The 14,598-nt window shown below is 44.5% G+C and overlaps 1 protein-coding gene across 5 annotated transcripts in view; it reads left to right on the forward strand.

Annotated features, from left to right (window-relative positions):
• NOS1 (nitric oxide synthase 1) overlaps window positions 1–14,598 on the forward strand; it is a 211,712-nt gene that overhangs the window by 148,286 nt on the left and 48,828 nt on the right. The window lies entirely within an intron of this gene.

Here is a 14,598-nt window from a genome sequence, read left to right on the forward strand (position 1 = left end):
ATCCCTGCTCCGCCATTGTACGCTAAATTACATAAGCTAGCATATCCGTCTATGTAATTATATTCATTCACCGAAAGGAATAGTCACATATTATACCTGTGAAATGTAATCAGGACGGAGCCGGCAGCTTTATCTCCAGAGTGCGGAGAACGTCCGCACGGATTCCGCTATTATTGCACCATTCTACATTCTATATCCACTTTAACATGAACGCTTAATATCCACTGTGTAAAAGAGTCAAAATACTGGAGGTCGTCAGTGGAAATTACTGCTCCTTTAGAGGATAGAGAAAATACGTCGTTTCACACTTGAAGATGAGAATATTTGCCTTGTTCTATGGAAATGGCAGATACCACCTCTGGGTTGTTTAAAGTGTATTTTTTAAAGAAATCTACAGGGGTTGTGATCACAAGCAGTTTTGTAATATACTCGCTTTATTTTTTTTATTTTTTATTTTTTATTATTATTTTTTTATTATTATTATTATTATTATTATTATTATTATTATTATATTTATATGTTTAAATCAACATTATACACACGGCCAAGCTGTGCTCTATGCTCCCTCCATGCTGATATTTGGACCAAACACAGGACACCTGTTCTTCATGCAGGTTGTATATCAGCTGAGGGCAATTACCTTACACTAATTATATTTTTAACTTTTGCTAATTATATTATCAGCTCTGCATCTCACCAGGAGACAATGCTCTTTGTTATGTAGCAATTTAGTCAGTATAATGTCACTGTGTGGTTACAGAGGTGACAGGAGAGCCGACCATACAATGCGAGCATCGCCAGGATTCTCTGAATGTGGACACACAGCGGCTGTACACATGTAGAGTGAAGGGAGACACTTAGTGGACATATGTATAATGTTGATTTAAACATTGAAAACGGAAAAAAAAGTATATTGTAAAACTGCTTGATTGTAACCCCTGTTGATTTTTATTTTTAAAAAATGATCGCCTCAGTGCCTCTTTTATTTCTAGCAAAAATGATCAATAAACTATTAAGTTTTGTGTCAGCAAATACAGAAAACCTACATTTACACAAAAATCACAATAATTACATTCAAAGCAAAAAAATTTCTGCATTTACACTTTTTATTTCTCTTTGTATTATAGCTTCCAGCTTTTCCACAGATTTACTTTTACTGTTAAGAAAAACTCTGCAGAGATATTTTTAAAATCTGTGCGTGGGGTGGGGGAGGGGTGGGTGCCCCAGCCCTGCAGCCTTCATAAATGCCCCCCCCCCCAATATCTTTAACCCTCTGATGGCCTCCATGTCATTGTGTTATCATTTCGATGCAGTTTCCCTCTTTTTGTCTTGTTATCACTAATGGCCCAGTAAGAAGTTTTATTTGTATAATAAGTTGATTCCGTCTCGATGAGTCCTTAGTGGCAGCCATCATCTAGCCCCATCTCTGCAGACACGCTGCCCGCTCTGCTCTTCCAATGTTCTTTTATTTTATCTAAAAAATTCATAGAAAAACAAGAAGAAAGAGGGTTTTTCTCAAAGTTGAAAAAGCTTTATGGTTCTGTATGTAGGAAAAATCTACATTACTGGTCTAAGTACAGATGTATAGATCCTTATAACTACATAACTAAGAGAGAGGGAGCATTATAGGCAGTTGGTTGTGGGGGGGGGGTTTGTGTCATAGGGAGTTGGTTGTTGGGGGTGGTGTTTACATCATAGGCATTTGGCTGTTGGGTGGGTTGTGTCATAGGCAGTTGGTTGTTGGGGGGTTGTGTCATAGGCAGTTGGTTGTTGGGGGGTTGTGTCATAGGCAGTTGGTTGTTGGGGGGTTGTGTCATAGGCAGTTGGTTGTTGGGGGGTTGTGTCATAGGCAGTTGGTTGTTGGGGGTTGAGTCATCGGCAGTTGGTTGTTGGGGAGTTGTGTCATAGGCAGTTGGTTGTTGGGGGGTTGTGTCATAGGGAGTTGGTTGTTGGGGGGGTGGTTGGGTCATAGGCAGTTGGTTGTTGGGGCAGTTGTGTCATAGGCAGTTGGTTGTTGGGGGGGGTTGTGTCATAGGCAGTTGGTTGTTGGGGGGGGTTGTGTCATAGGGAGTTGGTTGTTGGGGGGGTGGTTGTGCCATAGGCAGTTGGTTGTTGGGGGGGTGGTTGGGTCATAGGCAGTTGGTTGTTGGGGGGTGGTTGTGTCATAGGGAGTTGGTTGTTGGGGGGGGTTGTGTCATAGGCAGTTGGTTGTTGGGGTGGTGGTTGTGTCATAGGCAGTTGGTTGTTCCCGGGGTCCTGGATTTAAAATCTTTTCTACCGTCGTAAGTAATATGTAATAATGGGGCGCGTCGTAGCTCCCCCAAAACTTAACAAAAATAAAGAGCTAAGCTTAATTTTCATTTGAAGTATTTGGAGAACCCGGGCTGGATACAGGACGGAAAACTGATTTACAAAAATACAATGTCTACAATTGTGTTCAACCTGATCAGGTGCTGAATAATTACAGTCATGTCAAGTATCAGGAAACCCTAAAATTACCGATGAATGGAATCACATGTAATATCTGAGGAAGATAAGTGCAGGAAAGCAGTTTGGAGGAAAAAGACCGCCATATGTTATACATTATAGCTATAGTGGCTTTATGTTGTGTTCTTCTCAAGGTAAGGGCCCTATTCCACCAGACGATTATCGTTCAGATTATCGTTAAATCGTTCGAATCTAAACGATAATCGTTCGGTTGAAATGCAGTTAACGATTAACGACCGAACGAGAAATCGTTGATCGCTTTATAAGACCTGGACCTATTTTTATCATTGCTCGTTCGCAAAACGTTCACAAATCGTTCGCATTGAATAAGACGTCGTTCGGTCGTTTGCAATAGATACGAACGCAATAGCGAATAAATAGCGAAGAAAAACTATCGCAAATACGATCATAAGTAACGATTATCGTTCCATGGAAATGAGTGAATGTTTTCAGGTCTTTCGCAATAGCGGTCGTTTGAGATTGTTAATCGTTAACGATTATGCAAACGATAACCGTCCGGTGGAATAGGGCCCTAAGGCAGGCTTCACACAGAGCTTTTTCAGTCCGTTTTGTGTTGTTTTGTGTGCACCCATTTTGATCCGTTTTTCCATCGACTTTCATGATGAATAAAAAAAAAATTCAAAAAGTATTTTTTTTAGCATACACAAAAATGTGGTCAACCTCATTTTTGTGTACGTTAAAAAAAAATCATACATTTTCATCCTTTTTTAGATTTCTTTTATGATAGAAGTCAATGGAAAAATAGATCAAAATGCATGCACACAAATGTATGTTTTTTCATCCGTTTTTCATCCCTTCTTTTGCAAAAAGCGCAGTGTGAACCAAGCCTAAGGCATCCTTTTCACCCAGTTAGTGGCATTTCTTTTCCCACAGACCTCAGTAGGTTTTTTCCTGCATAAAAAAAGGAATATGTAAATGAGTGTTTTGTGTATGTGTGTGTGTGTGTGTGTGTATGTGTGTATGTGTGTGTGTGTGTGTGTATGTGTGTGTGGGTGTGTGTGTGTGTGGGTGTGTGGGGGGGGGGGGGGGGGAGTTAGCATATTTCTCATGAAATTTTTAACATGACAGAAATAATGCAACAAAAAACACACTAAAATACAAGCACACCATAAAAAAACAACAACCCAAGAAACACTAAATAAAACGTCACTGTACTTTAAATTGTTTAAAAAAAAGCCACAAATAACCTGTGTCCAGGGGATGAGTGTTGGCATGTGAAAGTAAAGCTCTGTTCAGTGTGAACATAGTCTAAGTCTGTGTGCAGCTCGTAGGGAATCTCTCAGCTGCAATTCACGTTCCATATGCAAAAAATAAAGAGAAAAAGATACAGCTCACTCACCTATGTATAGTTAGTGGTAACAGTAGGTAGCCTAGTTAATCCCCCCAGTCATGTCCCTGGTAGCCTAGTTAATCCCCCCAGTCATGTCCCTGGTAGCCTAGTTAATCCCCCCAGTCATGTCCCTGGTGGCCTAGTTAACCCCCCCAGTCATGTCCCTGGTGGCCTAGTTAGCCCCCCAGTCATGTCCCTGGTAGCCTAGCTAACCCCCCCAGTCATGTCCCTGGTAGCCTAGTTAGCCCCCCAGTCATGACCCTGGTAGGCTAGTTAACCCCCCAGTCATGTCCCTGGTAGGCTAGTTAACCCCCCCAGTCATGTCCCTGGTAGCCTAATTACCCCCCCCCCCCCCAGTGATGCCTCTGGTAGGCCTAGTTAACCCCCCAGTCATGTCCCTGGTAGCCTAGTTAACCCCCCAGTCATGTCCCTGGTAGGCCTAGTTAATCCCCCCAGTCATGTCCCTGGTAGCCTAGTTAACCCCCAGTCATGTCCCTGGTGGCCTAGTTAGCCCCCCAGTCATGTCCCTGGTAGCCTAGTTAGCCCCCCAGTCATGTCCCTGGTGGCCTAGTTAGCCCCCCAGTCATGTCCCTGGTGGCCTAGTTTACCCCCCAGTCATGTCCCTGGTGGCCTAGTTAACCCCCCAGTCATGTCCCTGGTAGCCTAGTTAACCCCGCAGTCATGTCCCTGGTAGCCTAGTTAACCCGCAGTCATGTCCCTGGTAGTCTAGTTAACCCCCCAGTCATGTCCCTGGTAGTCTAGTTAGCCCCCCAGTCATGTCCCTGGTGTCCTTCTTAATCCCCTCAGTCATGTCCCTGGTGGCCTAGTTGACCCCCCAGTCAGGTCCCTGGTGGCCTTCTTAACACCCCCCCCCACACACACACACACACACACAGTCATGTCCCTGGTGGCCTAGTTAACCCACAGTGCCTGCCCCAAATAAAAAAAAATAAACATCCCACTCACCCTTCCTCCGCTCCCACGCTGTCCAGGTCCTTTTCTCCCTCCTCTATTCTCTGCCGGTCTTCTCCTGTAGGCGGCGCTTGATGAAATGATGTCATCGCGTGCGGCCGGCAGGAGTCAGAAGACGTGCGCCGCTCTGCTGGGGAAGGAGCCTGCACAGACACAGGAAGATGTTGTGTATGCCGGCTCCTGCCTCACCAGCGCGGCGCACATCATAGGAGAGCCGCAAACCGCAGAAGACGTGTGCCGCTCTGGAGGAGAAGGAGCCGGCACTCACAGCATCCTCCTGTGTCTGGTAACTGTCACAGACACAGGAGGATGCTGTGAATGCCGGCTCCTTCCCCTCCAGAGCGGCGCATGTCACAGGGGAGCCGCGGGCCGCATCCGGAGGTGTCAGGGGCCGGATGCGGCCCGCGGGCGGGAGGTTCCCCACCCCTGCTGTACAATCTCTGAATAGTACAAAACACTTTGGCAGCAAATAGATAAATCTTTATACAGACTTTAGTGCTTAAACTCGGTTGTGCTGCAGAGATGCTTGCAGAAGTACAGTAGAGTAGAGGTAGTTGTAGCGGTGCTTGAAGAGTTGGAAACAGAGCAGAGCAGCGTAGAGGAGAGGACTTTGTCAAGGGAATCCCAACCCAATGTAGTACTGTGCTCTGCTGGAACTTGAAGAGATACTTAAGAGTAAGAAGTTTACCTGTGTATAGCCTATAGTCTGACCACCTTCTGCCCTACAGTGTCGAGCTTCCCGTCCTAATAGGGTGATACAAGCCGCAGACATGGTTATCTGGGTAATGCTAAGTGTCCGAAACTTCCTGGTTACCTGCACTGCGAGATACGGAAACCTTCTTGGTAGCGTTGTTCTATTCAGGCTAGTTCCTTTTGTATGTCAGGATACTGCCCTGCACTTTTTAGACTAGTTCATGGCGTGGGTTAGGATGATCCCTGACTCTTCTCCCTTGGTAGTGTCTAGCACTGCATAATATAGTAGGAAGACTGAAAGAACTGAGTGTCTCTGGTTGCTTCTGCATACACGTGTGTCTTAGACCAGACTAGACTGAACTCAACTTGTCCCGGACAAGAGTCCTGGCAGAGCCAGGCCCTGGCTTGGCTACAGCAGGGTTGCCTGCTCTGTGTGTCCTTCTCCCACAAGAATCTGAGTAAGACTGACGCTACACCTCCTCCCACCATGTAACTTCCTACGGGGGCGATGTAAGGGACCCTGTGAGTGGTGGAAAGAAATGAAGAAGAGTGATAGGCTAGAAAGAAAGAAAATCTCACATAGGTAACCCTTTGTTGGCTTCAGCTGTGCAATACATAGGAATATATATATAAAATACTGACATCTTGTGGTGAAACTCTAAAATACCTTCATGACCACTTGACCTGGAGAAAAAGCTTTTGCGACAGGTGTAAGAGAGAAAGAACACCCGTGGTGGGACACCACAATGGTATATGGTATCTGGTGTATGGTATATGGTGTTTGGTGTAAGGTGTCGGGAGTATGGTATATGGAGTCTGGTGTCTGGTATATGGTGTCCGGTATATGGAGTCTGGTATCTGGTGTCTGGTATCTGGTGTCTGGTATATGGTGTCTGGTATCTGGTGTATGGTATATGGTGTCTGGTATATGGTGTCTGGTATATGGTGTCTGGTATCTGGTGTATGGTATATGGTGTCTGGTATATGGTGTATGGTATCTGGTATCTGGTGTATGGTATATGGTGTCTGGTATCTGGTATCTGGTGTCTGGTATATGGTGTCTGGTATATGGTGTCTGGTATATGGTGTCTGGTATATGGTGTCTGGTATCTGGTGTATGGTATATGGTGTCTGGTATCTGGTGTCTGGTATATGGTGTCTGGTATATGGTGTCTGGTATCTGGTGTATGGTATATGGTGTCTGGTATATGGTGTATGGTATCTGGTATCTGGTGTATGGTATATGGTGTCTGGTATCTGGTATCTGGTGTATGGTATATGGTGTCTGGTATATGGTGTCTGGTATCTGGTGTATGGTATATGGTGTCTGGTATATGGTGTCTGGTATATGGTGTCTGGTATCTGGTGTCTGGTATCTGGTGTCTGGTATATGGTGTCTGGTATCTGGTGTATGGTATATGGTGTCTGGTATCTGGTGTCTGGTATCTGGTGTCTGGTATCTGGTGTCTGGTATATGGTGTCTGGTATATGGTGTCTGGTATATGGTGTCTGGTATATGGTATGGTGTCTGGTATCTGGTGTATGGTATATGGTGTATGGGCAGGCAGTAGAGGGTAGTCGCTCAGAAACCCCTTGCAAGATAGGACAGCCTGAGAGCCAACTTGGCGAGGACTTCTGCCCAGCTTGTGGTCCCCGACCCCTGATAAAAGTTCTAGGGTCTGTGCCATTCTGAGAAGCCCCCCCCCCCCCCCCCCCTACAAGTGCTGCGTCATCTGAAAAATATTTAAGTAGTCGCAATGACCAGTTGGAGTTCACTTTCCCTCTATGTTCTACAGTGATAGACAACAAATTATTTCTAATATTAAAGGGAACGTGTCACCTTGTTTATGCGGCAGTATATGACAGCAGGATAACATGGTGACAGCCATGATGTGTCAGCACTCCGTCTATTTCCTATGAATTTAAGTGGCAGCTTCCTGATGCTGACTGACATTACTGTGTAAGAAGAAAGCTGTCAGTAAGCGTCAGGACAGCGAGGCGGCCACATCTCATGAATATCTGACATCACAGCCCTCTCCGCACACACTGTGAGTCTACATATCTGATATCAGCACGTCCGCCACTACGGCCCTCAGAACCTAATGACACATTCCCTTTAAGGATCCTGCAGTGACACGGTCTGATCCACACGACTGGCACAAAGCAAACGCCGAGCCGATATTCAAGAGTGATTCTAGAAAGTGTATAAATGTATAACGCTGTATCAGCATTGGTGTCCGAGGGATCCGCTCTATCTGACTAATGTGAGACGCTTCCGGCAGGACTGGAACAGGGGAGATCATTGATTTATTTTATTTTTTTTTTTCATATAGAAGGATAGTAAAATATCAGCTTTTTCAGATGCTTCTGGAATAGTGTAAAGGACAATGAATGACAGAATATTGGTTAGCAATGGATCGCCAGCTATTGGAGCTTTGGCACACTCTGCAACTTTTTGTAGCGCTACAAGATTGATTTTAACTAGAGATGAGTGAACCCCAAGCATGCTGGAGTCGATCTGAACCCGAACTTTCGGCATTTGATTAGCAGTCGCTGCTAAAGTTGGATAAAGCCCGAAGGCTATATGGAAAACATGGATATAGTCATTGGCTGTATTCATGTTTTCCAGACAACCTTAGAGCTTTATCCAAGTTCAGCAGCCCCCGCTAATCACATGCCGAACGTTCGGGTTCGGATCGACTCAAACCCAAACCCGGTTCGCTCATCTCTAATTTTAAATAGTGAGTAATAACTGCAGTCCACAGCAATGCATGGAGTTACATGTAGAGATGAGCTCCAGCATGCTTAACCCCTTAGCGACCCATGACGTACCTGGTACGATCACGGGGGGGAGATCCGTTCTTCTGCCCGTGTCGGGCCTCAGTGTCGCAATGACGCTGATCCCGGCTCGGCAATAGATTGCTATGGCCTGCAGCAGGCCAAAGCAATCTATGACCGATCTAATTAATCTTTGCTGTGTATATACAAGTCTCCCAGGGGGGCTTCTAGTTTATGTTAAAAAAAAAAAGTAAAAAAGTGTTTTTATTAATAAAAAATCCCCTCCCCTAATAAAAGTCCAAATCACCCCCCTTTTCCTATTTTATAAATATAAATTAATAAATAAACAAATAAATAAACATATTTGGTATCTCCACGCACGTTATCGCCCGAGCTATTAATTAATCACATTCCTGATCTCGCACGGTAAACGGCGTCAGCGCAAAAAAATTCCAAAGTGCAAAATTGCGCATTTTTGGTCGCATCAAATCCAGAAAAAATGTAATAAAAAGTGATCAAAAAGTTGCATATGTGCAATCAAGGTACCGATAGAAAGATCACATCATGGCGCAAAAAATCACACCTGACACAGCCCCATAGACCAAAGGATAAAAGCGCTATAAGCCTGGGAATGGAGCGGTTTAAGGAACATATATTTGTTAACAATGGTTTGAATTTTTTAAAAGCCATCACATAATATAAAAGTTATACATGTTATATATAGTTGTAATCGTAACAACTTGAGGAACATGCATAACAAGTCAGTTTTAACATAGGGCGAACATCGTAAATGCAAAACTCCCCGAAACACAAATTTGTTTTTTGTTTTTTTCAATTTAACAGCGCAAATGATTTTTTTCCGGTTTTGCAGCATATTTTATGGAAAAATAATGCCTGTCATTGCAAAGTACAATTGGTTTCGCAAAAAATAAGGGCTCCTGTGGGTCTCTAGGTGGAAAAATGCAAGTGCTATGGACTTTTTCCTACCTCCCCCCTCATTTCAGAAGAAGCACGATTTCTGTGTCCATTATGCTCTATGGAGGGGGGAGGGGCAGAGGGGATGAGTGAGCACAGAGAGGAGAAAAGGCAGCCCTGCACAGCACAACACCCTGCAATCTTCTCTCACCAAGATCCCAGATAAGCACTGACCTTTCTGACCTGGTAATTCAGCAGTTTATGTGCCCAGACAGTCTCCAAACTGTACGGCTGCTTCTCGGCTCTCCCTGCTCACTCATCCCCCTCGCCCCTCCACCCTCCTGAGGTTATAATGGACTCAGCAAACCCGTCTTCACTTTGCTTCTCTGTAATGTAGATGACTTTGCCTGATAATGCACAGATAAGAAGTGTGTGTGTACAGAAAGAGGCTTTTTTGTCTAATAAAACCTATTATAGAGTTTCTTAAAATCGCTTGTACTGTTGATTTCTGTAAAAAAAAAGAAGTTGGATGCCGCCCAGTTGCGCTCATCTCTAGTTACATGTAATCTTGTGGACTGCTGCTGTCACTTAATAGTTAAAAACACACTTGTAGTGCTACAAAAAGTCACAGTGTAGCCTCGGCCTAAGGGCTCGTTCCCACTGAGCAAAAGCAGCTGAATTTCTGCACTGAATCAGCGCTGAAATTTCAGCCGTTAAAAAAATAGGTGCAGAGCTAATTTCCATTGTGTTGAATGGAAATTCTGCTCTGCAGTTCACACAGTGGAATTTCCGCACTGAACTAATCCGCTTTCCGCCAGAAGAATGAACATGTTGATTCTTCCGCTAGCAGAAGCCTATACAAACCAATGGGGCTCTGATTTTCTGTTTCAGCGCGGAATACAAGCGTAATACAAGCGGAAATTACTCGCTGAATCAGCGCGGAAATGGGGAAAAGGGGGGGGGAGGAGGATTCTAGTATATGTTCTGGTATAGTCTAGTTTACTCACCAAATACTCGCTGAATTTAAGCGCTGAATGCATGCGGATTCAGCGCGGATTCCTCGAGTATTCCGCGCTGAATTTGTCAAGAGCGGATTACAAGCTGAACACTTTCCTAGCAGAATACGCAGGGATTCTGCTTACATTCTGCTTATATTCTGCTCGGAATTCAGCGTCAGTTGATTTCAGGCGGAAATATTTCCTTGCGTAATCCGCTCCTTTTGCTCTGTGTGAACGTAGCCTAACACTGAGAAATGTGAAATTATGCCCATAAGGAGGGGAATAGCTTAAAGAGGTACTCCAGCGAAAATATTTTTCTTTCAAATCAACTGGTTTCAGTAAGTTATATAGATTTGTAATTTACTTTTATTTGAAAATCTCCAGTCTTTCAGTACTTATCAGCTGCTGCATGCCCTGCTGGAAGTGGTGTATTCTCTCCAGGCTGACACAGTGCTCTCTGCTGCCACCTCTGTCCATGTCAGGAACTGTCCAGAGCAGGAGAGGTTTCCTATGGGGATTTGCTGCTGCTCTGGACAGTTCCTGACATGGACATAAGCTTTAAAAAATGTAACGTCTCTATGTGTTTAGGTCAGTGCCATATTGTTATGACTTTACTAAATATACAAAATATGACATGAGCAAAAAGTTTGAATCAGAAAACACAAGACTACAAATAATATTGATTAGGACTTTTTTCTGGGCGGACTACTGATGCTGATCAGCAAATACTGAATCCTTTGCAACCCATTAATTCCTCTGGTGCTGTTCATACATCCTGTAAACTTGCAGATCTGCGACACAAAAAAAATAGTACTGGATGTAATGCGGTCTGCAATTGCAGTACGGACACTTCAATAGAAGTCTATGGGAGCCTCACCTAAGCATGTTCTATGGAAACACCTAAGCACTCCACAAAACCATCCTGTGACATCACCATTTAGGCTCCTCCTGGCTGGTTGGGACAGACAGTGACATCATTTTATGACATTCTCCCCCCCCCCCCCCCCCCCCACACACACTTTTTTTGTAAAAAATTCGGAACACTATACAGATGATATTTTGCTGATTGCAGAGAAAAAAAAAGCTGATTGCGAATTTCATCCTTAAAAATTTACTAAGGTGTGAATGTAGCCTTAGGGTCCTATTACACGGAACAATTATCGCTTGTTTCCAAAACTCTATACATTACCTATCCATGCTGCAGGGCTCCTCTTGCGATCTCTTTCTCCCCGAGTCTTGTGCGCTCCAGCTTCAGCCAATTACAGACCGGGACCGCCACACCCAGTGATTGGCTGAGTGGCCTGTCAGCTAAGACCGCTCTGAAGCTGGAGCGCCCGGACCCGGGGAGAAGCAGAGCGCAAGAGGAGCCCTGCAGCATGGATAGATAATGTATAAAGTTAAGCAAGGGCTGCAAGGACATCGGTAACGATGTCCCTGCAGCCCTTGTTAAACGATAATCGGGCCATGTAATAGGTCCAGTAAACGAGCGCCGATCTAGCAGATTGGCGCTCGTTTACCGTTATTATCGGGCCCCCATCGGCCTGTGTAATAACACCCTTAGTATTCTTGTCTTGTATGTACACGTCTTATGTCTCAGATAGCAGCAGTACATGCTGCAGTAGAATTTAGGCTCTGTTCCCACAAGTATTTTCGAGTAAAAAAAAACCAAAACAGCCCTTTTTATAATAATGATGGTTGTAAATAACAATCACGATTATTATTAACGGCCGTTATGAGAAAAAAAGTCAGTTGTTTTCACCTATAAAAGATGTTGGAGGAGTGAAGCCTTGAAGGGTCTGATACGTCTCCTTCTGCTCACTTTAAGGGATGGTGGCTAAACCCATCATCATCACCAGCGAGAATTGCGCGGACAGATTTTCCCATTGTTACTCAGCCTGTGACGACCTTTCTGTGTTAACTATTAGTTCCAATTAAGCGACTCTGTGTCCCCCCCGAGGAGCCGCTGTCATCGCTCACAACATTTAACCCGAGTCCAGAAAAGAAAAGGACGTCGCTGTTCACACGGCGGGCTGACATATAATAGCTTCAGGTGGGGGATGACACTTTGACACTTTGCCGCCTAAAACGCTTTGTAATTTAATTGCTCAACTTGCCAGTTGTTCTCTATGACAAGATCATACGTGCTTAACTGCATCTTATCTTACTTTAAAGGGGAACTCCGGCGAAAGTCTTTTTCTTTTAAATAAACTGGTTTCAGAAAGTTATATAGATTTGTAATTTACTTCTATTTAAAAATCTCCAGTCTTCCAGTACCTATCAGCTGCTGTATGTCCTGCAGGAAGTAGTGTATTCTCTCCAGTCTGACACAGTACTCTCTGCTGCCACCTCTGTCCATGTCGGGAATTGTCCCAGAGCAGCAGCAAATCCCCATAGTTCCCCATGGATAGTTCCTGACATGGACAGAGATGGCAGCAGAGAGCACTGTGTCAGACTGGAGAGAATACACCACTTCCTGCAGGACATACATCAGCTGATAAGTACTGGAATTATGGAGATTGTGTTCTGGCATCAGTTGATTTGAAGGAAAAAGGGTTTTACCCCTTTAATGTACTGGTTGTTTTTATAGTTGTTTATGGTCGTGTTCCCACAACGTATTTTTAAGTATAAAAAAAAGGCTTTCTCCTTATAATGAGGGTCGTAAATAATAATAATCATGATCTTTATTAACCGCCATTATTATTAGAGCAAATCGCTTTGTTATCTTGGAAATCCGCTCCTCACCCGGCTGCCTTATAACTCCCTGCTGCTCTGTGCCGCTCCTCCCTGGGTTTTGGGAAAAGCTGGATCCAGTAGAGAAGTTTCCCAGGACTGGATCCAGCTTGCATCCATACCATCCACTGTTGATGCGCAGTTACTTATATTATAACGGGTGAATTGCCGTCTGATTTTATTATTTCAGATGACAATGGAGAATCGCATGTCCTAATACTGACCTCCTATCCTTTAGCCTTCATTGTATGATCTTGAGGTTCTGATTCCCGGTCTCTCTATAGATCAGCAGATTGAAGGATCACTGTGGCGGCCAGTGCCGCAATATCTTCTGCTTCTCTTGATTCAAGTGAAATGAGCAAAAAAAATGAGACATACGCCCCGTTCTTGGGTCTATTTGGGGGTATATGGCAGAACCGTGTCAGGATGGGAACACGAGGCTTGTATTACCACAACCTGCTCATTTACCCAGTTACAATTTTTAAAAATCATCTTACAAAAATGCTCCTAGACCTCATTAGTCATGTTCACACTGTTTAAATCTGTCTCTAATTCAAGCAGTTTCAGCATCATGGCGGACGGGGAAACGATCCATTACAAGGCTTCCCCCTCCATAGGGTCCGCAAAGGACGAGGGAATAAGCCCCAATACCCAAACTCCCTTATGGTTTTGTATCTGGGGTGATATTCACTGGGAGAATGGGCTCATCCAAATAAGACCCAACTCGTTTTCCAACTAAAAATATCTTTTAAGAAACAGTAAAAGGACAAGGATGGACGTTAGGTAACGGAAACAAGATGAGGCCAGCAGATATTGCCGGAGGTGTTGTGGAGGTTGCTATTAGAGATGAGCGAACCTCAAGCGCGCTCACGTAAACCTGAGCATTGGGCATTGGATTAGTGGTGGCTGAAGAGGTGCGATGCCGCCCTTGGGAGTCTTGGTAGATACAGCTATAGGCCTATGGCCGTATCCAGGCTTTTCCAGGACTCCTTAGGGTGGCATCCAACTTCTTCAGCCACCGGTACTCCGATGCTCGAGGTTCGCTCATCTCCTGTTGCTATAATAATTACCATTCTCATTTAGCATTAGAATTATTGGATGAATATAATGAACTTCATGAGCAGAAATAACCTAGCAACAACATAGCGGCTGACTGTCTCCTATGAATCACGCCTGTTACATATAAATATTAAAGAGGACCCGTCATCTCTCCTGACACCTCTATTTCGGTAAATACTTGTATTTCTTATAGAATAACAATTACAGAACATGCCCGATCTGCTAGATTGGCGCTCGTTTACTGGGCCTATTCCACGGCCCGACAATCGTCTAGCGAGGGCTGCAGGGACATTGTTACCGATGTCCTTGCAGCCCTATTGCAATACTTTACCTGTCCAGACTGCAGGTCTTCTCCTTCTCCCGGTCCCGCGCCGCAGCAGCTTCGGAGCGTCCTGTCGGAGCTGACAGACCGCTCAGCCAATCACTGGCCGGAACCGCTGCTGCTGCGGCGCCGGACCGGGAGAAGGAGAAGACCTGCAGCCTGGACAGGTAAAGTGTGATGTTTGTGAAATCGACCGAGAAAATCGCACTAAGCGCTTCCTCCCTCCACTCCAGAAAAAAGAGTCGGGCTCCATTATAAGTCAATTCTTTTTTTTTTCTAACTCTGAGTGGAGA

The sequence above is a fragment of the Dendropsophus ebraccatus genome, chromosome 3 (genome assembly GCF_027789765.1).
Source record: "Dendropsophus ebraccatus isolate aDenEbr1 chromosome 3, aDenEbr1.pat, whole genome shotgun sequence".
NCBI classification, from domain to species: domain Eukaryota; kingdom Metazoa; phylum Chordata; class Amphibia; order Anura; family Hylidae; genus Dendropsophus; species Dendropsophus ebraccatus.